The sequence below is a fragment of the Gopherus flavomarginatus genome, chromosome 6 (genome assembly GCF_025201925.1).
Source record: "Gopherus flavomarginatus isolate rGopFla2 chromosome 6, rGopFla2.mat.asm, whole genome shotgun sequence".
NCBI classification, from domain to species: domain Eukaryota; kingdom Metazoa; phylum Chordata; order Testudines; family Testudinidae; genus Gopherus; species Gopherus flavomarginatus.
In genome coordinates, this window is record NC_066622.1 from 57,279,903 (window position 1) to 57,306,196 (window position 26,294).

At 49.9% G+C, this 26,294-nt stretch overlaps 1 protein-coding gene and 1 non-coding gene across 2 annotated transcripts in view; both read left to right on the forward strand.

Moving 5' to 3' along the window:
• LOC127054291 (zinc finger protein 560-like) overlaps nucleotides 1-26,294 on the forward strand; it is a 228,436-nt gene that overhangs the window by 119,427 nt on the left and 82,715 nt on the right. The gene's annotated exons all lie outside the window — the stretch shown is intronic.
• TRNAF-AAA (transfer RNA phenylalanine (anticodon AAA)) lies at nucleotides 16,656-16,728 on the forward strand. The gene has a single exon. It is a non-coding gene; the product is annotated as a tRNA-Phe (tRNA).

A 26,294-nucleotide genomic window follows, 5' to 3' on the forward strand; every position in this document is an offset into this window, starting at 1 on the left:
GGTTCCAAGATCCTGGCTTGGCCTGCCAGTTCTTCCGTGCAAGTCTTGAGGGAAATGGGGAATGTCTGTAGTTTGGAATTTGCAGGTGTTGTCCTGGACCATCAAAGGGAACAGTTGCAAGTATTTTCTCAAGGCAGGCACCATGGCTTGGGTGGCTAAAGCACCTGTCTATTAAACAGGAGATCCTGGGTTCAACTCCCAGTAGTACCTTGTTCTATGGGTTTTGTCTCCTCTGCTCACATTTTCCTGTGTCTTTCTAGGAAACAGAAGAGACCTCCCTTGGTATCCAAGTCATTGCTTGCTAAGGAAAAGGCTTCTTTGGAGAGAAACATTGGAAAGAATCAAATCACAAGCCTGGAGTTGATGAAAAGGCTGCTGTGACTGGCATTGGCATGGTGGTTGCTTTGACTGCAATTGCTGCAACACAAAAGCCTGCACCACATGTCCTTGTGATTCGCTGGGGATGTCCACACACAGATGTCATGTCATCTTCCTTTTGATTGTCACTGATGAAAAATGGAGCAGCTGGGAGAAAAGTCCCAGAGGCACTTGCCAGGTAAAGTAGAGGTTAGAGATGCAGCACCCAGTGGTGCGTGGCCAAATCTGTCCACTCCTCCCACTTTTTGGTCAATCTTTTGAAGAAGCAGAGAAGACTGCCTCTGCCTTGCAGTGCAAATGCTTCCAAAAGAAACCGGTCATTTTTTTCTGACAAGTGTTGGAAGAGGCACCTAAGAAATGTGGAGACAAGGAAAAGGTCATCGTAACTCAACTTGCATCCATGACTCTTGAGGCCACAACGCAGAGCACTGAGCACTGTAAGACCACAGCTGGGGACAGAAGGGCCTTTTTCAAAGGTATTTTCCACTAGCAGGGTCTTCTCTGTTCACAGAATTTCTGATAGTTTGATGTCTGCTGGCACTGGAGATCACTATTTTTGCATCTCTCTCTCTGTCTCAGTGAGCACCCGCTGTGGTTGTTGAAAGTGTGTGATGGGATCTATGGGATGCAACTAAACAGTGGGACCCCTGAGCCCTTTGTCCCACCACCTGGGCTGCCTCTCACACATGTGATGCTGAGACAAGCTGTGAATCTCTGGCAGATATTGCACTTACACAGACATCCGTAGGTAGGGACACAGCCAACTGAATTACATGAATGCTTCTGCAGCCACTCATAACACTAATGATAGAAAGTCGCCCCCCCTACAGCTCTGCAGCCTTGCACCCCTGGATCATACCATCTTGCCTTAATCAGAAGCCTGATCAGTGTGAGTTTATTACACAGGGTCCACCCCTCCCTCACTGTGAATAGTACATGAACCAGCCTTGTAATGGAGCTGAGATTTCCAAGAACTTCAAGCAAAATACACCAGTTTAAGTAGAGCATAAAACAGATTTATTAACTACAGAAAGATGGAGTTTTAAGGATTATAAGTGGTAGGAATAAAAGATCAAAGTAAATTACCATGGAAATTAAAGATAAATTCACAATCTAAACTTTACAACTTATTACACTAGGGCGTAGTTCAGTTATGCACACAGGAAGGCTTAATGCTCGAGCTGCTGCACATGCTGGGCAGGCTTAAGGTCGGGCTCCTCATGGCAGGAGAGAAGAAGACTCCGCCCCTGGAGGGGCAGGCTGGGGCTTCCTGGATCCCATTTGCTCACAGCCAGCGCCCTGCCCTCACTCCCAAGTCATCCATGGCGCCCCCAGGTCCTCCAGAATGGAGCAGCAGTTTTCACTGCATTACGTCCACTTATGGCTTACAGGCAACTCCCAAAGTCACCACAGTCCACCATCTCGGCCAGAAAGGAGCCCACTCAGCCTCACCATTGCTGCTTTTCCTTTTCCCCAGAACCCCGCTTCTCCTGGGCTGCAAGTAGCCATCGCTGGGATGCCAACAGGCAGCCACAGGGGTCTGTCTCTCAGCAGCCAACCGCACCTCCATGGGTTCAGCCCTCAGAAGGGCAGGTGGGGGTTTCCTGGATCCCAGTTGTTCACAGCCAGCCCAGCTTCCACCTCTAAAACCATCAGTCATGCCCCCAGGTTGGCCATAAAGGAGCTGCCATTCTCCACTTGGACTCAGCTTTGCTTCTTTTCCTTTCACCCAGAACCTCCCTTCTTCTCCTGGGCTGCAAGTAGCCACTCCTGGGAAGCCAAGAGGCAGGCACAGGATTCTACTTCCCAGCAGCCAACCACACCTCCCCAGGCTTTGTAGAATGAAGGGTGGTGCTCTACTAACCCCACTTAGCTGCACAGCTTCTTCCCTGCCTTCCTCAGCTCAACTTTCCTCTATTGCCCCATTCCTGCCTCACTTCCTCCTTTGGCCAGTCACGCAAAGGAGCCCAGCAGGAAGTGAGAACCTCTATTGGCCAACCTCCAACAGCAGAGGTGGCCAAGCCACAAGCCTCCAAATGGTGACTGGCCTAACTACTCTAGGTTCTCCAGCCTGACACCAAGGTGCTTTCTCCACTGCTGTCAGCATCCTCTGTCATGCAGGGGTTGGAGTTATCCCAGGGACAGGCCAATAGGAGGAGTGCCCTTTCTGAACAACAAGGGGATCTGGGAAAAGGAAGCTAGCATGTTTCTGCCTGGTTTTGAGCAAGGGACCTTTTGCGTGTTAGGCAAATGTGATAATCACTACACTACAGAAACTCCACCTATTGGGTTGTTGCTCACTCTGGCACAGACCGATGGACAAATCTAGAGAATGTGGTGGTAGCCCCTCGATAGGTCAGCTGGCAGGGCAGAGGACTGGAGCCAGCACTCAGGAAGTAGTCCTTACCTCGCCCGTGTGACTCCAGCTTGAGGGAGAGCTTCTTTTTCTTCTCCTTGCTGACAAAGAGCAAGAGAAGAATGAAAGGTCAGGTGGGCCAACTCGGTGCAGAAGCCCATGCTGTCTTTTCCTGCTGCATAGCCTGAAATGAGGGACTCGTGGCAGTTAAAGGAACTGCTGCACTCTCAGAAAACATCCCGCCCGTGCATAAAGGAGGATAGAAGAGCCTGTTAGTCTAGCACGCTCCCAACTGAACTGTTTCAGCAGCTGCTAGCTTTCTTTTTGGCCTGTTACTTTTCTGTCTGGGATGTTGTTGTCAGCTGTGGCACAGAAAAAGGACGTCATTGCGAGCTGCCCATGAAGATAAGATTAACTTTTGCCTTCCTTGCTCGGCTTTACTTGCTTCCTCACCCTATTCCTGCCTTAGTTCCTGTGTTACCTAAAGGCAACGGGGGCCAAGCAGTACGAAGAGGAAGTTAGACAGCTAGACTCTGGTGGCAAAAGTTCTACCACCGCTTGCCACCCCACTCTCTTCTCCCAGCTTCACATATTGACCGCCAGGGACTTGGTGCCCAGCAGCGCAACGGAAGGCAGTGGACAGAGCCACCCTCGCCTTGAAGCTCTGGCTCATTAAACCGTATCTTCAGTCGCTGATGGCCAATGAGAGACCAACAGCGCTTGCTATTTTAGCACTTGAAAATGCCATTGGTCAGTCACTGGATCTCTTTAATGCTGTTACATATCAAATGAAAATTGAATCTCAGTGTGACATTCTGTACCTTTGGCGGAGTCTTCTGTAACCCCCACACTCCTCATTTTCATATAATCATGATCTTATATACAGAGCATGCCTTGTAAGGTATCAGGGGAAAGGATATGATCTGCTGAAAGTCATTTCTCTACCCATAGATGTTTACCATTCATGCATATGAAGTTATGAGAATTGTGCCGTATGGTTATCACTATGCTGTAAGGTGGGGGAGTCAGCCAAATATTAGCTCCCCAGTGACAACAGCAAGGAAAGTAACCAACACCCGGACAGGGTGTCAAACAACCCATCAACAGCCATTGTTCAGCAAGGGAGCTACAGTGCAATCACTTACCTGCCAGAGGACACCCCAGGGCAATTGCTCAGACTTGCTTGGAGAGACGCAGTGATGCTCACCTGACTCTGAAGGGGGAGCAAAGCCAAGAGGGAAGAAAGGACATGATAAAAGCAGAGACATTTGCCATGCTTTGTCTCTCTCGTCCACCTACATCTACAGACACCCCCACACCAAGCAACTGAAGCGCTGACGAAAGGGGAGAGCCTGGCTGAAAAGACACCCGCCGGCCTGTGGTGAGAAGCATCTAAGTTTGTATGGGCATTGAAAGGGTTAAGATCAGCTTAGAGTGCATTTTGCTTTTATTTCACAAAAACAACGAGGAGTCCGGTGACACCTTAAGAACTAACAGATTTATTTGGACACAAGCATTCGTGGGTAAAAAGCCCTCTTCTTCAGATGCATGGAGTGAAAATTGCAGATAGAGGCATAAATATATATTGGAACATGATGTAAAGGGAGTTACCATACAAGGGGAGAACCAGTGTTGAAGGCTAATTCAGTCAGGGTGGATGTGGCTCTCTCCAAGTAATTGACAGGGAGGTGTCAATATCAAGAGAGGGAAAATTGCTTTTGTAGTGAGCCAGGCACCCCCAGTCCCTTTTCAAGCTCAAATGAATGGTGTTAAGTTTGCAGATCAGTTGTAACTCTGCAATTTCTCTTTGAAGTCTGTTTTTGAAGTTTTTTGAATGGCTTCTTTTAAATGGCTACTTTGAATGGCTACGTTTAATTGTGTTATTGAATATGAACATGTACACGTGTTATGGAAGTCCCATGTGGTCTAGTGGTTAGGATTCTTGGCTTTCACCCAGACAGCCTGGGTTCAATTCTCCACACAGGAACAATGCAGAGCTTCTTCTTGGAGGGGAGACAGGAAACAAAAAGGAATGGGAAGGGATCCTGCCAGCAGGAGAGCTGGATAGAGTTGGGAGCAGTACTGGATTTGACATGGTGCCATAGTGCTAGGCCCAAGCTCTGAAGAGACCTGTAACAGTAACTTCCTCCCCTCTGCAGAAAGGGAGCCTCAGAGCAGCCTGGATTCAGTAGGGGAGCTGAGACCCCATAGGGCCCTGGGAGCTGTAGTTCCTTGCCCAGCTCCCTGCCTTGGAGCAGAAAAGGAGCATTCTCTTGGCTGCTATCAACAGGAAAGGGAGGGGGGAAGCTGTGAGACTCCATGCACTGCAGCTTGCTGTGGCCGGGGGGCGGGGTGCCACCTGTGAATAGGGAAGAGGTGTGACCAAGGAGTAGAAGGCTTTGGCCCAGGTAGCACCCTCAGAAGACTTCCCCAGACAGGCTTAGGGTTGCTGGTGTGACCTCGCCTGGCAGCCCCCAAAGATGGAACTGGGTGGACTACCTGGACAGGGCCTCTCTCTATCTGAAGCTGGGCAAAGGAGGTATGTGGATCCCACCAGAAGGTAAAATGGTAAGTAAGGAAGGGGAGGCTCTACTGGACCTGGACAGCTTCAGATAGAGGACAGGAGGATTTCCACTTCTGAGCCATGAAAATGGAAATTGACTTTTCCTTTCCAGATGTATCTAATATTCATAAAGGGAATCTAGCCCCTGCCTTCCAGATCTGAACACCTCAAAATCAGGAGTGCTCAAGCTCAATTTGGGCAGCTGTTACTTCATTTCTCCCAAATCAAATATGCTGCTCCACTGTCATTTACTGTAGAAAAAGTAGGAGAAAATTGAGCAACAAACGTTGGGGTCTTCACAGTGCTAAGGAGGGCTGGAATTGCTATTTTCAACAGCCATTACACTTTTTTTTTTAGTTTTGTTTGTTTAAAAGGAAGACAGTGATATTGCACTGGCAAATTCCCCATAGAAACAAAGAATGGAACAAAAGAATAATAAATGCACCTCAACTTTCCTCATTTATGTAGGACAGTCTTATTGGATGGATCCAGACATCTTTCAATCACAGAAGCTGATAATTGTTCCACTTTCTTGCAGTTCTGTAACCATGCAGGAACCTAGAGGAGGAAAGTGCCTAACTCCAGAGTCTGCAGCTGCCTAGGGCCAGTGCTGAGGATTTAGAGTCCCTAGTGCTGCCCTTGCAAGGTTCAAGCATGCTCAGCCTTGGCATTGCCTCCGCTCCTGCGGCTAGTAGCTGCAGCTGTCTAAGGCTGGCCTCTGGCAGTTGCCCCATGGCTGTAGCTAGAGAAACTACAAGTGGCTCTATGACTCCTGGGGCCATTAAGCTAGAGCACCTAAAGACACTGGAGTTAACCTCAAGGAACAGAGGTCACCAGTAGGAAAGGAATGTCGGGGGAGCAGGGAAGGCGGGAGCAGGTCAGGCTTGCAGAGGGAGCTTCCATCTGGTTGGGAGCATGTCCAAAGTAGAAAGGAAACAAGTATGGGGAGAGGTGGTGGTGACCATGTAGCAGACTAGCATGTAGATGGGAGCAGAGGGAGAGACGCTGGTGTCTTCAGATTCCCAAGGGCTAAGTCCTCACTTTGGGGAAATGGTGTTTGCAGGTGGCTTGCTCACATGGCAGGATGGGGGCTGAGGGAGGGATCTGTCAGAACTGATCAGGTGTCTGCTGGCTTTAGGACTTTGAGCTGAGACTAGGACCACATGCAGTGACTGGTGACATGAAGGTGTACTGGAGACACGGCTAGAGAAGGTCTGAATGAGGAAAGAGATAAATCTGTGGGGAGTTTCCTTGGTCACTATGAAAGTTCTGCTCACTGTGGACACTGGTAAACCCACATGGGTGTACAGCTCAATAAGAAAACCCGCGGGCTGAGGGAGCTGTGTATGGCGATGCATATAGTCATGGAGAGGTGTGTGATCAAAATGAAAAATGTCTCTGAGGTTCAGTACCGGCTATACGAAGGCACCAATGGCACTGCCCCACCAGGCCCACACTCGGAGCCCACAGTGACTACACTGGGGCCCACAAATATGTTTGGTGCCAGGGCCAACAAAAGGTTAATCCAGCCCTGACTGCCTGAGCAGTATTTCAGCCTCACATTTTTGGGTGGAACTCCCACAGTGAGAGCTGCAGAGTACTCCCCCGCAACACACACGCACACACTCGTCCTGGTGTTGGGAGGGGAACAGGAGAAAGGACAAAAGAAGAGATGAAGAGAAAGGAGGGAGGGACAGGTGGATGGAGGAAACGGTGAAACACAAAGGACAAACCCTAATGTCCCCATGATTCTAAGGGACAAAATCCCAGGTGCGGAATAAAATTCTGCCTCCTTAAGCTCATGTTTTCCATGCCCAGAATTCAACTCTCACCAGATGGATAAGACTGAACAGGTTTCACACCTCCAGGAGGCTCTTACCTTCTAAACAGGGACGGCTGTTTTCTAGTAAAATCACTACAAGGGAAGGAGAAAACTGGAAAGAGGTTTCTCCTGGCGCTCACGTCCGTGAACCCGAATACTCTCTCAGTCCTCAGACAGAGACCTGGAGAAGGAGACTTGCTGAAGCAAAGCCACAGGGGTCTCTGAGGTTTCCCTAGCCCCTGGCCCCTGACTGATGTCAGGATCTCTCTGTGAGGTCACCACCTGCTCACCAATAGTCTTTGACCAATAGTGTGAGGTCCTTCAAAAGGCCTTTGTGATGTCACTGCCACACCCCGCCCTTGCTGTGCCAATGTCCTGCCCCTGGCCAGGCACTTTGGAGCTTTGAGCTACTCCCTGTGGATCACCTCACTCAAGGAGCTTTTCTATAGAGCATCCTCAGATGTCTAAGCACACGAGTGCCATGGCAATGAACTGACACACATGGCACCAAGATGAGATCATTAGTAGGCTAACCTATAGGAGAAGGACACCCCAGCATTAGTAGGGGAGAAATCCCTACTGAACATGCATTACACCTAGCAGCACCTGCGTGGGGTCGGGCGGGGGCTGCGGAGGGGGAAGACCTGGGAAAGGGATGGATGGAAAATGTCAGTGCAGCCGGGACATAGCCGGGGGGCGAGGGGACAAGAGCAGGTGACCCCTGAGGAGCAGGGAGAAAAAGGGAGGGCTGAGATCCCCTCGGAATTACCACTGCCCCCTCCGTGGAGACCCCCCTCCTCTCCTGTCCTCCCCCCTTTTTCCCTAGAGATCAACAAGCAACATCCAGGCTGACACCCCCTTCCCTCAAACCCCTGAGAAGTTCCCTGTTCCCCTTCCCCCATTGTGACCCATTTTCTCTCCCCTTTGCCAATGGCCAGTTCAGATCTCAGGTTTGGGGTGTTTCCCCCCATTTTCACCTGCAGTGAAATGATCCCTGGGCCCCGCAGGGATGATTGGGGAAAAAAAAGCCTTTCAGTTCTTAACAACCGGTTCCCTATAAAAAGTTCTGCCACAGTATGTATTTTTTGTACCAGTAGGGTTACCATACGTCCGTATTTTCCTCCCAGATGGCGATTTAAGAACCAAAAAGCCTGACATGTCCGGGAAAGTACAGATGTATGTTAACCCTACCTAAAAGTTCTATTTTAAAAAGATGGGTCTGAACTAGAAATGAGCTTTGCCACTCCCTTAGGGTGTGCTAGGGTGCACATGTGTGGGTCCCAGCTGCTCCCTGCCCATCTCATTGAAGCAGGTGTGCAGGGTTACTTCCCTCGGAACTGCAGGGCACCAGTGAACATGGGGCTGGCTGGAGGTGGGGGAGGGGGAGGATGCGAGAGGTAGGGTCTGGCCGCAGGCGGGGAAAGGGGTGTGGGGCAGGCTGGAGACAGGAGGTGTGGGGTGGGCTGGCTGGCTTCAGGCAGGGCCACAGGGAGGGTGCGGAATGGGTTGGCAGGGCTGGAGACAAAGGAGTGCGGGACTGGCTGGCTTCAGGCAGCGGGGTGCGGCAGGGGTTGGCTGGAGATGGGTTGGTGCAGGGCTGAAGGCAAGGCAGGGGGTACGGGGTTGGCTGGAGACAGGGCAGGGGGTGCAGGGCTGGTGCGGGCAGGGCAGGCAGTATGGCAGGGGTTGGCTGGAGACAGGGCAGGGGGTGCAGGGCTGGTGCGGGCAGGGCAGGCAGTGTGGCAGGGGCTGGCTGGAGACAGGGAAGGGGGTGCAGGGCTGGCTGGAGACAGGGGTTGGTGCAGGGCTGAAGGCAAGGCAGGGGGTGTGGGGCTGCCTGGAGATGGGCAGGCTGCAGGCAGGAACTGGTGCAAGCAGGGCAGGAGGTGAGGGGCTGGTGCGGGCAGGGGGTGCAGCAGGGGCTGGCTGGGGATGGGCTGGCTGCAGGCAGGGCAGGGGGTGCAGGTACAGGGGGTACAGCCCATCCTCTATGGTGAGTGCCTCCTCCTCCTCCTCCTCCTCCTCCCCCCTCTCCCACTAGGGTAGCAGCAGCAGCCTGGGCCTTGGGGGCTATTTCAAGGGCCCGGGGCGCCCCTGCTTCCACTGCCCCAGCTCTGTAAATAGCCACGGGAACCCTGGGGAAGCGGCGGGGCTCCAGTGGCTATTTAAAGGGCCGGGGAGGTAGAAGCAATGGGAGTCCTGGACTTTTTAAATAGCCCCCAGAGCCCCGCAGCCATACCCCAGGGCTCCAGCAGCAGGGCTCTGGTGGCAATTTAAAGGGCCTGGGGTTCCAGCCCCTGCTGGGAGCCCCAGGCCTTTAAAATTGCCCCCTGGGGAAACTGGGCCACTCTGGTACAGCGCACTGGCTTTTGCTGGTACTGGGGCTTGGGTGCGGGGTCCTCTTAGGAGCGAGGCCGATTCAAGGGAATTGGTTAAATTGGCCTAAAGCCGGCCCTGGTGGCTGGGATTTAAAGAGCTCTGAGCTCCCCGCCCGCCTGCCCAGAGCCCTATAAATCCTGGCCGCGGCTGAGATTTAAAGAGCTCTGGGCTCCCTGCTGCTGCGGGCAGCTCAGAACCTTTTGAATCCCGGCCGTGGCTGAACTTTAAAGGGGTTTGGATTCCCCGCAGCTACGGGCAGCCCAGAGCCCTTTGATTCCCGGCTGTGGGATGCACAGTGAGACTTCGCGGGCCGCACGTTGCCCATGGGCCGTATGTTGTGCAGGCGTGGCATGGAGGGGCAAAATAGGTAAGAAATTTCCGTGGCCTGTCACTAGCAAATAGTAGCCACCATGGATTCTGCCAGAGGTGGCTACATTTTAGCACTGTGGGAAGCAACCCTTCACAGAGACCATTTGTCTTGTGGTTTGGGATACTTCTCAAGACATGCTGCACTCAGAGTGACCCCCTCATCCTGTGCCAGCTGGAGAAAAGAAAAGGGGCCAGCCAACTCTCCCACTACCAGCTGCGAACCACTGATCCCCAAACAGGGGGAGGCCTCTGGCTTTGATGTGTATTAAATATCAGGCTGGTCTCTTTCTTTGGCAAATATCTAACAGAGCTAAAAGAGGGAACAAATGATCCTCAAAGGAGAGGGGAAAGACAATCATTGGGAAATTTAATCCCCTGCAACATCCAGAATGGAGAGCGACTCAGGGCAACAGGTTCCCCCGAAGGAAGAAGTTTTTGGGATTTAGAAACATAAGGAACAGCACAAAACTTGAGAGGATTGTTAATTGAAATTTGATAATGACAGAGAGGGAAAACCTGAGCTTTCAGATCAGTGTTCAGAAATGAAAGACAAAGGGTGGAAATCAGAGATTTTGGATCCATTTTGCAAATTATAGAGAGGAAAGTGGAAAATCAGAGGGATTTTATATCAGTTGTTGATAGGAGGTAAAATCTGAGTGTTTCACATGAATACTTGATAAATGAATAATGAGGAAATGGGCAACATTTGCAAACATTTTGTGTTCAATAATCTGAGAAAAGGTGTAAATCTGAGATTTTCTTATTATTTTATAATTAGAGACAGGAAAATCTCAGGGCATATTCAATTAGAAATAGACAACTAGAGAGAAGTGGGGCACATGTTTAGATTATTTTATTTGAATCTTTTAGATTTGCAAAGAAATTGTGTCACAAACTGCATATTTGATAACATGAGAGAAAAACACCAAGATCTGAGGGGAGAGAGTCACTTTCCTGTCAGGGCCCAGTGCTCCCTCCCCCTCCCCCTCCCCCTCCCCCTCCGGGGTCTCTCACTCACTGGGGGCTCCAGGCGGGGCTGGTGTGGTCAGAGCCTGGGGCTGCCTTGGGGGCACGTCCAGCTGGAGAAAGCCCCCCCCCCCCGGCCAGGATAGGAATGTGCTACTGGTAGCAGCCTGGGGCTGGATCCTCTCTATGGGGGACACTTGCTCCCCCCTCCCCTTCCTGGCCCTTCCCACGCACTGTTGCCAGCAGAGAGTGGGCCCCCCAGCCCACAGGTGTCCCTGTCTCAGGCCCCCCCCAGCCTCTGCCCAGTTCAGAAATCACTCGGGGGAACCATTTCCCACCTACACAAGGACAAATCACTGCAGGTGAAAATGGGGGGAAACACCCCAAACCTGAGATCTGAACTGGCCATTGGCAAAGGGGAGAGAAAATGGGGCACAATGGGGGGAGGGGAACAGGGAACTTCTCAGGGGTTTGAGGGAAGGGGGTGTCAGCATGGATGTTGCTTGTTGCTCTCTAGGGAGAAAGGGGGCAGGACAGGAGAGGAGGGGGGTCTCCACGGAGGGGGCAGTGGTAATTCCGAGGGGATCTCAGCCCTCCGTTTTTCTCCCCGCTCCTCAGGGGTCACCTGCTCTTCTCCCCTCGCCCCCCGGCCATGTCCCGGCTGCACAGACATTTTCCATCCATCCCTTTCCCAGGTCTCCCCCCTCCGCAGCCCCCGCCTGACCCCACGCAGGGGCTGCTAGGTGTAATGCATGTTCAGTAGGGATTTCTCCCCTACTAATGCTGGGGTGTCCTTCTCCTATAGGTTAGTCTACTAATTATCTCATCTTGATGCCATGTGTGTCAGTTCATTGCCATGGCACTCGTGTGCTTAGACATCTGAGGATGCTCTATAGAAAAGCTCCTTGAGTGAGGTGATCCACAGGGAGTAGCTCAAAGCTCCAAAGTGCCTGGCCAGGGGCAGGACATTGGCACAGCAAGGGCAGGGTGTGGCAGTGACATCACAAAAGCCTTTTGCAGGACCTCGCACTATTGGTCAAAGACTATTGGTGAGCAGGTGGTGACCTCACAGAGAGATCCTGACATCAGTCAGGGGCCAGGGGCTAGGGAAACCTCAGAGACCCCTGTGGCTTTGCTTCAGCAAGTCTCCTTCTCCAGGTCTCTGTCTGAGGACTGAGAGAGTATTCGGGTTCACGGACGTTAGCGCCAGGAGAATCCTCTTTCCAGTTTTCTCCTTCCCTTGTAGTGATTTTACTAGGAAACAGCCGTCCCTGTTTAGAAAGTAAGAGCCTCCTGGAGGTGTGAAACCTGTTCAGTCTGATCCATCTGGTGATAGTTGAATTCTAGGCATGGAAAACCTGAGCTTAAGGAGGCAGAATTTTATTCCGCACCTGGGATTTTGTCCCTTAGAATCATGGGGACATTAGAGTTTGTCCTTTGTGTTTCACCTTTTCCTCCATCCACCTGTCCCTCCCTCCTTTCTCTTCATCTCTTCTTTTGTCCTTTCTCCTGTTCCCCTCCCAACACCAGGACGAGTGTGTGCGTGTGTGTTGCTGGGGAGTGCTCTGCAGCTCTCACTGTGGGAGTTCCACCCAAAAATGTGAGGCTGAAATACTGCTCAGGCAGTCAGGGCTGGATTAACCTTTTGTTGGCCCTGGCACCAAACATATTTGTGGGCCCCAGTGTAGTCACTGTGGGCTCCGAGTGTGGGCCTGGTGGGGCAGTGCCATTGGTGCCTTCGTATACCCGGTACTGAACCTCAGAGACATTTTTCATTTTGATCACACACCTCTCCATGACTATATGCATTGCCATACACAGCTCCCTCAGCCCGCGGGTTTTCTTATTGAGCTGTACACCCATGTGGGTTTACCAGTGTCCACAGTGAGCAGAACTTTCATAGTGACCAAGGAAACTCCCCACAGATTTATCTCTTTCCTCATTCAGACCTTCTCTAGCCATGTCTCCAGTACCCCCCCATGTCACCAGTCACTGCATGTGGTCCTAGTCTCAGCTCAAAGTCCTAAAGCCAGCAGACACCTGATCAGTTCTGACAGATCCCTTCCTCAGCCCCCATCCTGCCATGTGAGCAAGCCACCTGCAAACACCATTTCCCCAAAGTGAGGACTTAGCCCTTGGGAATCTGAAGACACCAGCGTCTCTCCCCCTGCTCCCATCTACATGCTAGTCTGCTACCTGGTCCCACCACCTCTCCCCATACTTGTTTCCTTTCTACTTTGGACATGCTCCCAACCAGCTGGAAGCTCCCTCTGCAAGCCTGACCTGCTCCCGCCTTCCCTGCTCCCCCAACATTCCTTTCCTTCTGGTGACCTCTGTTCCCTGAGGTTAACTCCAGTGTCTTTAGGTGCTCTAGCTTAATGGCCCCAGGAGTCATAGAGCCACTTGTAGTTTCTCTAGCTACAGCCATGGGGCAACTGCCAGAGGCCAGCCTTAGACAGCTGCAGCTACTAGCCGCAGGAGCGGAGGCAATGCCAAGGCTGAGCATGCTTGAACCTTGCAAGGGCAGCACTAGGGACTCTAAATCCTCAGCACTGGCCCTAGGCAGCTGCAGACTCTGGAGTTAGGCACTTTCCTCCTCTAGGTTCCTGCATGATTACAGAACTGCAGTAAAGTGGAACAATTATCACTTTCTGTGAGTGGAAGATGTCTGGATCCATCCAATAAGACTGTCCTACATAAATGAGGAAAGTTGAGGTGCCTTTATTATTCTTTTGTTCCATTCTTTGTTTCTATGGTGAATTTGCCAGTGCAATATCACTGTCTTCCTTTTAAACAAACAAAACTTAAAAAAAAGTGTAATGGCTGTTGAAAATACCAATTCCAGCCCTCGTTAGCACTGTGAAGACCCCAACGTTTGTTGCTCAATTTTCTCCTACTTTTTCTACAGTAAATGACAGTGGATCCGCATATTTGATTTGGGAGAAATGAAGTAACAGCTGCCCAAATTGAGCTTGAGCACTCCTGATTTTGAGGTGTTCAGATCTGGAAGGCAGGGGCTAGATTCCCTTTCTGAATATTAGATACATCTGGAAAGGAAAAGTCAATTTCTATTTTCATGGCTCAGAAGTGGAAATCCTCCTGTCCTGTATCTGAAGCTGTCCAGGTCCAGTAGAGCCTCCCCTTCCTTACTTACCAGTTTACCTTCTGGTGGGATCCACATACCTCCCTTGCCCAGCTTCAGATAGAGAGAGGCCCTGTCCAGTTAGTCCACCCAGTTCCATCTTTGGGGGCTGCCAGGCGAGGTCACACCAGCATCCCTAAGCCTGTCTGGGGAAGTCTTCTGAGGGTGCTAACTGGGCCAAAGCCTTCTACTCCTTGGTCACACCTCTTCCCTATTCACAGGTGGCAACCCCTTCTAGCAGCCAGCCCCCCAGCTACGGCAAGCTGCAGTGCATGGAGACTCACAGCTTCCCCCACCCTTTCCTGTTGATAGCAGCCAAGTGAAGGCTGGGAAATGTTCCTTCTCTGCTCCAAGGCAGGGAGCTGGGCAAGGAACTACAGCTCCCAGGGCCCTATGGGGTCTCAGCTCCCCTACTGAATCCAGGCTGCTCTGAGGCTCCCTTTCTGCAGAGGGGAGGAAGTTACTGTTACACGTCCCTTCAGAGCATGAGCCTAGCACTATGGCACCATGTCAAATCCAGTACTGCTCCCAACTCTATCCAGCTCTCCTGCTGGCAGGATCCCTTCCCATTCTTTTTGTTTCCTGTCTCCCCTCCAAGAAGAAGCTCTGCATTGTTCCTGTGTGGGGAATTAAACCCAGGCTGTCTGGGTGAAAGCCAAAAATCCTAACCACTAGACCACATGGGACTTCCATAACACGTTTACATGTTCATATTCAATAACACAATTAAACGTAGCCATTCAAAGTAGCCATTTAAAAGAAGCCATTCAAAAAACTTCAAAAACTGACTTGAAAGAGAAATTGCAGAGTTACAACTGATCTGGAAACTTAACACCATTAATTTGAGCTTGAAGAGGGACTGGGGGTGACTGGCTCACTACAAAAGCAATTTTCCCTCTCTTGGTATTGACACCTCCCTGTCAATTACTTGGAGAGAGCCACATCCACCCTGACTGAATTAGCCTTCAACACTGGTTCTCCCCTTGTATGGTAACTCCCTTTACATCATGTTCCAATATATATTTATGCCTCTATCTGCAATTTTCACTCCATGCATCTGAAGAAGAGGGCTTTTTACCCACGAATGTTTGTGTCCAAATAAATCTGTTAGTTCTTAAGGTGTCACCGGACTCCACGTTGTTTTTGTGAAATAAAAGCAAAATGCACTCTAAGCTGATCTTAACCCTTTCAATGCCCTTACAAACTTAGATGCTTCTCACCACAAGCCGGCTGGTGGCTTTTCAGCCAGGCTCTCCCCTTTCGTCAGCGCTTCAGTTGCTTGGTGTGGGGGTGTCTGTAGATGTAGGTGGACGGGAGAGACAAAGCATGGCAAATGTCTCTGCTTTTATCATGTCCTTTCTTCCCTCTTGGCTTTGCTCCCCCTTCAGAGTCAGGTGAGCATCACTGCGTCTCTCCAAGCAAGTCTGAGCAATTCCCCTGGGGTGTCCTCTTGCAGGTAAGTGATTGCACTGTAGCTCCCTTGCTGAACAATGGCTGTTGATGGGTTGTTTGACACCCTGTCCGGGTGTTGGTTACTTTCCTTGCTGTTGTCACTGGGGAGCTAATATTTGGCTGACTCCCCCACCTTACAGCATAGTGATAACCATACGGCACAATTCTCATAACTTCATATGCATGAATGGTAAACATCTATGGGTAGAGAAATGACTTTCAGCAGATCATATCCTTTCCCCTGATACCTTACAAGGCATGCTCTGTATATAAGATCACGATTATATGAAAATGAGGAATATGGAGGTTACAGCACAATCCCCCAAAGGAACAGAATGTCACACTGAGATTCTATTTTCATTTGTTATGTAACAGCATTAAAGAGATCCAGTGACTGACAAATGGCATTTTCAAGTGCTCAAATAGCAAGCGCTGTTGGTCTCTCATTGGCCATCAGCGACTGAAGATACGGTTTAATGAGCCAGAGCTTCAAGGCGAGGGTGGCTCTGTCCACTGCCTTCCGTTGCGCTGCTGGGCACCAAGTCCCTGGCGGTCAATATGTGAAGCTGGGAGAAGAGAGTGGGGTGGCAAGCGGTGGTAGAACTTTTGCCACCAGGGTCTAGCTGTCTAACTTCCTCTTCGTACTGCTTGGCCCCCGTTGCCTTCATGTAACACAGGAACTAAGGCAGGAATAGGGTGAGGAAGCAAGTAAAGCCGAGCAAGGAAGGCAAAAGTTAATCTTATCTTCATGGGCAGCTCGCAATGATGTCCTTTTTCTGTGCCACAGCTGACAACAACATCCCAGACAGAAAAGTAACAGGCCAAAAAGAAACCTAGCAGCTGCTGAAACAGTTCAGTTGGGAGCGTGCTAGAATAACAGGCTCTTCTATCCTCCTTTATGCACGGGCGGGATGTTTTCTGAGAGTGCAGCAGTTCCTTTCACTGCCACGAGTCCCTCATTTCAGGCTATGCAGCAGGAAAAGACAGCATGGGCTTCTGCACCGAGTTGGCCCACCTGACCTTTCATTCTTCTCTTGCTCTTTGTCAGCAAGGAGAAGAAAAAGAAGCTCTCCCTCAAGCTGGAGTCACACGGGCGAGGTAAGGATGACTTCCTGAGTGCTGGCTCCAGTCCTCTGCCCTGCCAGCTGACCTATCGAGGGGCTACCACCACATTCTCTAGATTTGTCCATCGGTCTGTGCCAGAATGAGCAGCAACCCAGTAGGTGGAGTTTCTGTAGTGTAGTGGTTATCACATTTGTCTAAAACGCAGAAGGTCCCTGGTTCAAAACCAGACAGAAATATGCTGGCTTCCTTTTCCCAGATCCCCTTGTTGTTCAGAAAGGGCACTCCTCCTATTGGCCTGTCCCTGGGATAACTCCAACCCCTGCATGACAGAGGATGCTGACAGTAGTGGAGAAAGCACCTTGGTGTCAGGCTGGAGAACCTAGAGTAGTTAGGCCAGTCACAATTTGGAGGCTTGTGGCTTGGCCACCTCTGATGTTGGAGGTTGGCCTATAGAGGCTCTCACTTCCTGCTGGGCTCCTTAGCGTGACTGGCCAAAGGAGGAAGTGAGGCAGGAATGGGGCAATAGAGGAAAGTTGAGCTGAGGAAGGCAGGGAAGAAGCTGTGCGGCTAAGTGGGGTTAGTAGAGCACCACCCTTCATTCTGCAAAGCCTGGGGAGGTGTGGTTGGCTGCTGGGAGGTAGAATCCTGTGCCTGCCTCTTGGCTTCCCAGGAGTGGCTACTTGCAGCCCAGGAGAAGAAGGGAGGTTCTGGGTGAAAGGAAAAGAAGCAAAGCTGAGTCCAAGTGGAGAATGGTGGCTCCTTTATGCCCAACCTGGGGGCATGACTGATGGTTTTAGAGGTGGAGGATGGGCTTGCTGTGAGCAACTGGGATCCAGGAAACCCCCACCTGCCCTTCTGAGGGCTGAACCCACGGAGGTGCGGTTGGCTGCTGGGAGACAGACCCCTGTGGCTGCCTGTTGGCATCCCAGGGATGGCTACTTGCAGCCCAGGAGAAGCGGGGTTCTGGGGGGAAGGAAAAGCAGCAATGGTGAGGCTGAGTGGGCTCCTTTCTGGCCGAGATGGTGGACTGTGGTGAGTCTGGGAGTTGCCTGAAAGCCATAAGTGGACGTAGTGCAGTGAAAACTGCTGCTCCATTCTGGCCGACCTGGGGGCGCCATGGATGACTTGGGAGTGGGGGCAGGGCTCTGGCTGTGAGCAAATAGGATCCAGGAAGCCCCAGCCTGCCCCTCCAGGGGCCGAGTCTTCTTCTCTCCTGCCATGGGGAGCCCGACCTTAAGCCTGCCCAGCATGTGCAGCAGCTCGAGCATTAAGCCTTCCTGTGTGCATAACTGAACTACGCCCTAGTGTAATAAGGTGTAAAGTGTAAATTGTGAATTTATCTTTAATTTCCATGGTAATTTACTTTGATCTTTTATTCCTACCACTTATAATCCTTAAAACTCCATCTTTCTGTAGTTAATAAATCTGTTTTATGCTCTACTTAAACTGGTGTATTTTGCTTGAAGTTCTTGGGAAATCTCAGCTCCATTACAAGGCTGGTTCATGTACTATTCACAGTGAGGGAGGGGTGGACCCTGTGTAATAAACTCACACTGATCAGGCTTCTGATTAAGGCAAGATGGTATGATCCAGGGGTGCAAGGCTGCAGAGCTGTAGGGGGGGCGACTTTCTATCATTAGTGTTATGAGTGGCTGCATAAGCATTCATGTAATTCAGTTGGCTGTGTCCCTACCTACGGATGTCTGTGTAAGTGCAATATCTGCCAGAGATTCACAGCTTGTCTCAGCATCACATGTGTGAGAGGGAGCCCAGGTGGTAGGACAAAGGGCTCAGGGGTCCCACTGTTCAGTTGCATCCCATAGATCCCATCACAGACTTTCAACAACCACAGCGGGTGCTCACTGAGACAGAGAGAGAGATGCCAAAATAGTGATCTCCAGTGCCAGCAGACATCAAACTATCAGAAATTCTGTGAACAGAGAAGACCCTACTAGTGGAAAATGCCTTTGAAAAAGGCCCTTCTGTCCCCAGCTGTGGTCTTACAGTGCTCAGTGCTCTGCGTTGTGGCCTCAAGAGTCATGGATGCAAGTTGAGTTACGATGACCTTTTCCTTGTCTCCACATTTCTTAGGTGCCTCTTCCAACACTTGTCAGAAAAAATGACCGGTTTCTTTTGGAAGCATTTGCACTGCAAGGCAGAGGCAGTCTTCTCTGCTTCTTCAAAAGATTGACCAAAAAGTGGGAGGAGTGGACAGATTTGGCAACGCACCACTGGGTGCTGCATCTCTAACCTCTACTTTACCTGGCAAGTGCCTCTGGGACTTTTCTCCCAGCTGCTCCATTTTTCATCAGTGACAATCAAAAGGAAGATGACATGACATCTGTGTGTGGACATCCCCAGCGAATCACAAGGACGTGTGGTGCAGGCTTTTGTGTTGCAGCAATTGCAGTCAAAGCAACCACCATGCCAATGCCAGTCACAGCAGCCTTTTCATCAACTCCAGGCTTGTGATTTGATTCTTTCCAATGTTTCTCTCCAAAGAAGCCTTTTCCTTAGCAAGCAATGACTTGGATACCAAGGGAGGTCTCTTCTGTTTCCTAGAAAGACACAGGAAAATGTGAGCAGAGGAGACAAAACCCATAGAACAAGGTACTACTGGGAGTTGAACCCAGGATCTCCTGTTTACTAGACAGGTGCTTTAGCCACCCAAACCACGGTGCCTGCTTTGCAAAAATACTTGCAACTGTTCCCTTTGATGGTCCAGGACAACACCTGCAAATTCCAAACTACAGACATTCCCCATTTCCCTCAAGACTTGCACGGAAGAACTGGCAGGCCAAGCCAGGATCTTCTGGTTACTAGGAAGACACTTCAGCCAGCTCTTCCCAAAGATCACTGTCTAAATACCTTTACACAGCCTCTGTAGATGTTCACTGACAAAGAGATGCCAAAATAGAGTTCTCCACTGCCTGCAGCCATCACACTACCAGGAGTTCTGCGCACAGAGAGGCCCCTGCTGGTGGAAAAGGCTTTGGTAGAGACTCTTCTGACACCAGCCTGTGCTCATATACTGTTTAGCACTTTGTGTTGTGACTTCAGCATCCACAGATGCCAGTTGAGTTGGGGGACATTTTTCCTGTCTCCACATTTGTCTAATGGCTCCTTTCAACACTTGCCACCAAAAAGACTTGTTTCTTTTGCAAGCAATGTGCAGCTAGGCAAAGGCAGTCTTCTCCATTTCCTCAGAAGATCACCAAGCTGTGGGGAGAGAAGACACATTCAGCCAAGCTGGATGCTGAATCTCCTCTTTGTTCAGCAGGTGTCTGTGAAGGACCTAAATCTCCACCATGTAGAGGGCAAGAATAGGAGTTTATTACACACAGAACTGGCAGAGTGTCACCTTGCTTATTAGTCTCAGAGACACTGTTAATTGATTACAATAGAATATATAGATTTTCCATGGGTGGGGGAAAGAGACGGGGTAGGGAGTTCCAAACTCTGGGATAGGTTTTGCAGCAAGACATGATAAGCACAGTCGCCAAAGGTTAACAGGTTACATAATATCTCCACCCATGGTCTCAAGTTAGCAAGTTAACATTTCATGAATACTTTGATAAAATGTTATTAGTATAAAATATCTACGCTGAATTCTGATTTGAGGTCCATAGGAAAGGAGCAACTCCTTTGATTGTTCTCCAGGTACATTCCTAGGGTTTAAAGCAAAGAAACAGTGAAAGTATATGGCAATAAAGATTGTTTTCTGTGTGTCTTAAGGCAAGGCATTGGTCCCTGGGAAGGGAGGTGGAAGGAAGCCATATCTTATATTGACATCTGCCAACTTTTCATAAACTCAAGGTTGGATCTCTGGGAAGAACATCTCCCTACAGAAGAGACTTACGCAATAGGAACAGGGATTCTTTGTTCAATCTGCAACTCTGAATAAGATACAATTCTTTAGTTCTTAGCTCCAACACCTGGCAATTTGCTGACCAAGCCTATCTTAGCAAGCAAGGCTTTCTGTTTACCCAGCTTTCTTTTAGCTGGTCACTATTTGCTAGGCTTCTGGTCCCTTGATTATACTCTGGACTTTGGGTCTGGAAAAGAGCTGGCACAATCCATAGACCAGGTTGTTATATAATATGCACATGAATTTTAACCCTTCACATACAGTAACGGCAAAGTTCTGGGTTCAGGCTTGTAGCAGTGATGGAATAAACTGCAGGTTCAAATCAAGTCTCTGGAGTCCATCCACAGCTGGGATGGATCATTCAGTCCCTTGTACAGAGCTTCCGTTTGTAGCAAAGTCCTTTTAGAGGTATGAAGTAGGACTGAAGACAAGATGGAGACGAGACATCAGCCTTTTAAAGTCTCTTGCCATGTGGTCTTTGTTTTCTTTGTCCCAAGGACACTCTATCCAGCACGTGGCATAGAAAAACCTTTGACTTTTGTCCATAGGCAGGTCCCTGCATACCTTGCTGAGCCACAAGGCATATCTACCTTCTCTCAATGGGTTGATTGTAGAGCTGATGGTCCTTAATGGGCCATCAAGCAGGCTAGGCAGAACTGACACCAACTTGTCTGGCTGGGGTGTTCCTCGGAAGCATAGCACAAGTTTGAATACAGACAGCATAGAGCCAATATTCATAAAGTCAACTACAAAAATGATACACATCTAGAGATAGCATAATTATAATCAGCCAATCAGAACCTCTCCATAGACCCCTTTCACAACAACCTTTCTATCATATTGGCTGTAAATATAGAACAGTGGTCACAATGGTGATCTATAAAGTTACAGATTATGTCAATAACATCACAGGAGGTGACACGGCATCAGTGAGACTGATATTGGAATACTGTCTCCAGTTTTGGTGTCCTCATTTGAAAAAGATACTGTGAAATTGGAGCTGGGGCAGCAAAAAGCCACCAAAATGTTCTGAGGGCTGGAGAAAAATGCCTTCTAGTGAGCTATTGAAAGAGCTCCATCTGTTTAGCTTATCAAAAGAAGATTGAAAGGTGACTTCACTGAAGTGTTGAAGTGCCTTAATGGAGAGAAAAGATTGGGTATTAAAGGGCTCTTGAATGGAGCAGAGAAAGACATAACAAGACCCAATGATTGGAAGGTGAAAAGAGACAAATTCATATTACAACTAAGCCCCAAATAGTCAACAGCGAGGATGATTCACCACAGGAACAAGCTACCAAGGAAAGTGGTGGAATCTCCATCCCCTGAAGTCATTCAATGAAAACTAGATGCCTTTCCCCCAGAAGTAGCTATTGTGTCATGCAGGAGGCCTGTGATATGCAGGGGGTCAGATTAGATGCTGTAATGGTCTCTTCTGGCCAGAAAGTAGACTAATTTTACAGATACTAGTTTTCGGAAAAACTGAGTGTAGCATTGGGAGCAGCATCTGAAGTATTACTGTCTAGCCAGCTTACTGCCTAGAACGAACGCTCCTTGAGTGGGGTGACCACAGGTAGTAGCTCAAACCTCCAAAGGGCCTGGCCAGGGAAATTGATGCTAGCCTTGGTACATGGACGCACACTGCCGAATTAATGGGCTTAGTATGGGCCTGTGTCCTCGACTTTATACAATTTCCAGAGCGTTGCACTGTGGGTAACTGTCCCATAGTTCCCGCAGTCTCCCCTGCCCATTGGAATTCTGGGTTGAGATCTCAATGACTGATGGGGCAAAAATAGTGTCATGAGTGAGTCTGGGTAAATGTCATCACTCAATCCTCCCTCCATGAAAACAACAGCAGACAATCATTTTGCGCCCTTTTCCCTGGATTGCCCGGGCAGACGGCATAGCACAGCAGCCATGGAGCCCGTTCAGCCTTTTTTCACTGTCACCGTATGTCTTCTTTATAGTGCTGACAGACGTGGTACTGCAGTGCTACACAGCAGCATCCCCTTGCTTTTTGCAAGTTAGCAAAGATGGTTACCAGCCCTACTGTACCGTCTGCTGCTTTGCAAGTTGACAATGACAGTTACCAGTTATACTGCACCATCTGCTGCTGTCATGGGTGCTCCTGGCTGGCCTCGATGGGGTCGGCCACGGGCTTATGGACAAAAATAGGAATGACTCCCCAGGTCATTCTCTTCTTTAAGTTTTGTCTAATGGAGAGTCAGTTCTGCCTAGATTATCAGGCAAGCCTACTAAAGAACCAGAGGGGCAAACGGGCGCTCCGGGTCAGAACCCTAGAGATCCCGCAGAAATGATGCCCTGCATGCCATTCTAGTGGGTGCCCCTGCAACAACCCTACCCATTGCTTCGCTCCTCCCCTACCCCTCCTGGGCTACCATGGCAGTTATCCTCCCATTTGTGTGATGAAGTAATAAAGAATGCAGGAATTTGAAACAACACTGACTTTATTGCTTCTGCAAGCAGGGATCAAAGGGGGGAGGGGAGCGCAGCCTCCAGCTGCTATGAATGAACCTGGGAGTCATTCCCATCTTTGTCCAGGCACCCCCGGCCGACCTCACTGAGGCCAGTCAGGAGCACTCACGGGAAGACGATGATGGATACCTGTCCTACTGTACCGTCTGCCGTCCGCAAGGGAAGGGAAGGGGATGCTGCTGTGTAGTGCTCCAGCACCACATCTGCCAGCAGCATCCAGTAGACATACAGTGACACTGAAAAAAGGTGAGAGAGGATTTTTTTCCCTTTGCTTTCATGGAGGCAGGAGGCGGGGGAACGAGATATACTTTGAACAACCCGCGACAATGTTTTTGACCCTTCAGGCTTTGGGAACTCAGCCAGGAATTCAAATGGTTTTTGAGGAGTGCGGGAACTGTGGGATAGCTACAATCCTCAGTCGCCCCTCCCTCCATGAGCGTCCATTTCATTCTTTGACTTTCTGGTACGCTTGTCTCAGTTCCTTAAGTTTCAGCACTGCGTTGAGTCCCTATTGTGGCCTCTGCCCATCATAGCCTTGGAGATTTTTTCAAATGTTTTGGTATTTCGTCTTTTGGAACGGAGTTCTGATAAAACAGATTCATCTCCCAATACAGAGATCAGCTTCAGTATCTAACGAACAGTCCATGCTGGAGCTCTTTTTTGATTCTGGGACTGCATAGTCACCTGTGCTGATCAGCGCTCCACGCTGGGCAAACAGGAAATGAAATTCAAAAGTTCACTGGGCTTTTCTTGTCTACCTGGCCAGTGCATCCGAGTTCAGATTGTTGTCCAGAGCAGTCACAATGGTGCACTGTGGGATAGCGCCCAGAGACCAATACCGTCAAATTGCAGCCACACTAACCCTAATCTGACATGGCAATACTGATTTCAGCACTACTCGTCATGAAGGAGGAGTACAGATACCGGTATTAAGAGCCCTTTATATCAATATAAAGGGCTTCTTTGTGTGGACGGATGCAGGGTTAATGTGACATAAACTCGTAGTGTTGACCAGGCCAGAGAGAGCAGCAGGTTTCTCCTTTTGTTTCCTGCTTTCGTTTCCTTGACTAGTTTCTCCTCTGCACCAACTTGCTGTATTTGTTTGTGAGTCTGACTAGCTCAGTTGGTAAAATATCAGACTTTTAATCTGAGGGTTCAAGTCCCTGGTCAGGTAATAAACTGCTCATTATATCTTAAAAATCTGTCTTTCTGGAGTCTTCTTTGATGTTTTTTCTCTTCAGGATTTTGCCTTTTCTAAGAAGGGCCTTTGTGTGTGGGGGATTGAAGGGGCAACTTCCTGACAGCCCCTCTGTCCTTGCAGGCTGGAGGAATAAAGGCCTCTGGGCATATAGCATGTTCCTCCCCTGCACGCACACACACAAAATATCCCTATGGAATTAGAATCACCTGCTGCCTTCCCCTGTTCTGCTGGATCCCCAAATGAGGATACTCTTCAGCCTAAACCCATGTCCCCTCTTTGCCCAGTGCCCCTCAGTCCCAACCCTCAGTCTCTCCTATGCTCACTGCTCCTCACTCCCAACCAGAGCCTGCTCCTCTTCACCCTTCTCCTCTGTCCCAACCCACAACCCCCTCCTATTCCCAGTGCCCCTCAATTTCAACCCACAGCTCCTTCCTTTCCCCCAGCAGCAGGTGCTTCAGACCCCCTCAGGAAGATTTTCTTGCAAGGTTTCGTGTATGAGTCTTCATGTGGATTTTACAGTAGGTTGGGAATATGTTGGGTTGCTTGCCAAAATGATCACTTTTGGCTGGTGTTGGATTCCCAGTCTCCTTGTTATTGGGACAGGAGAAATAAAGGGTTGTTGTCCTTGTTGTGTGAATCGAGGGCAGCAGAACTGTGCTTGGCAGACCCAGACGGAGGGACTCACCCTCAATTCAATAGCACTTGCTAGGCAGGGGACATTGGTTCCAAAGCCAAGTGGGCTGGGGCCTGTGTCCTCATACTAAAATTGATGTGTTAGACCAACTTTAGGACAGGGTGGCTGTGGAGGGGTGAGTGAGTCCCTAGACAACATAGTGAGTACGGTGCCTTCTTATTTCCCCCCTTTTCTACCCAGGATGGCAGATGAACTCTACAGAGGCACCTCTGGGCTTGCACTGACTAAGGACAAGAGCTGTGAGTGGGGTGCAGAGAGGAGATGGCTCATGTTAAATGACTTTTGGTTGCTGGACTTACGAACCTTAGGGAGAAGGACACTGCCCAGCTTATTTGTGGGTGGGTCTTTTCCTCATAGTTTAGGTTTATGTGTTGGGGCTGCTGACATGACTTCTGCTAACCCTGGGCTTGCATTGCAATGTAGACGTACCCTGAGAGTGCAGCTATACTGAGATAAAATCCCTGTGGCCTGGCTGGCCTGGATGATCTGATTTGGGCTCCTGGGGCTCAGGTTGTGAGGCTAAAAACTGCAGTGTAGACATTTGGGCTCAGACTGGAGCCCAGGCTCGGAGACCCTCACCCCTTGTGGAGTCTCAGAGGCTGGGCTCAAGCCCAAGTGTATACACTGTAATTTTATTACCCTGTTGCACAAGCCCCACAAGCCTGAATCAGCTGACCCAGGGTTTGAGAATAGTGACTTGGGTGTGCTAATGGCAGTGTAGACATAATGCTAGGCTATGTCCACACTGCAATGAAACATCCAGGGCTGCCCCATGCCAGCTCCGGCTCCTGGGGCTTGGGCCGTGGGGTGATAAATTTGCAGTGTAGACATCTCAGCTCAGGCTCAATACCGGGGTCTGGGACCCCACAAGGTTGGGAGGGAGTTTAGCAAGCAAAAAAGGTAAAATGGCAGTGGAGTATTACCGTGGACTCAGTGGCATTTCTCCATTGGTCTGTCTGCTTTAGGGCAGGGACAATAACGCGTCCTGCTGCTGTTGTTGTTTCAAAGGGCGGTTTAGGATTTTCATTCTCAGACACTGGGCACAAAGCAGGACTCAACCCTCAATGCAAATTAAATGAGCTGCCCACAGATTCTGGCAGCCACAATGAGCATTTGGTGCGAGAGCTCAGACCTGCCCCTGTCTCAGAGGGAGGGGGTCAGCAGCGAGGGGACTAGACCACTGTCCTATGAGCTCTTATCTCCCAGACTTTCAATAACTCTATTATCAGTGGCTCTGAGCATAATTTAAACCATAAGAAAAACCACACTGGGCTAGGCCGAAGGCCCATCTAGCTCTGAATCTTGTCTTCTGACAGTATCCCATACCATGTGCCCCAAAAGCCACTCCCGTAGGGACCTGAACCCAGGATCTCCTGCTTACAAGGCAAGTGTTTGAGCCAGCTAAGCCATGGTGCTTGCATCTGGTTAAAACACAGTGTCTGACCACCTTCGGTCGGCAGCTCGTGGCTGGTGTACACATTGCAATGACACATCTGGTGACAAAAGTGCCCTGTTTTGGTGACAAAATAAAACCACTTCGATGAGA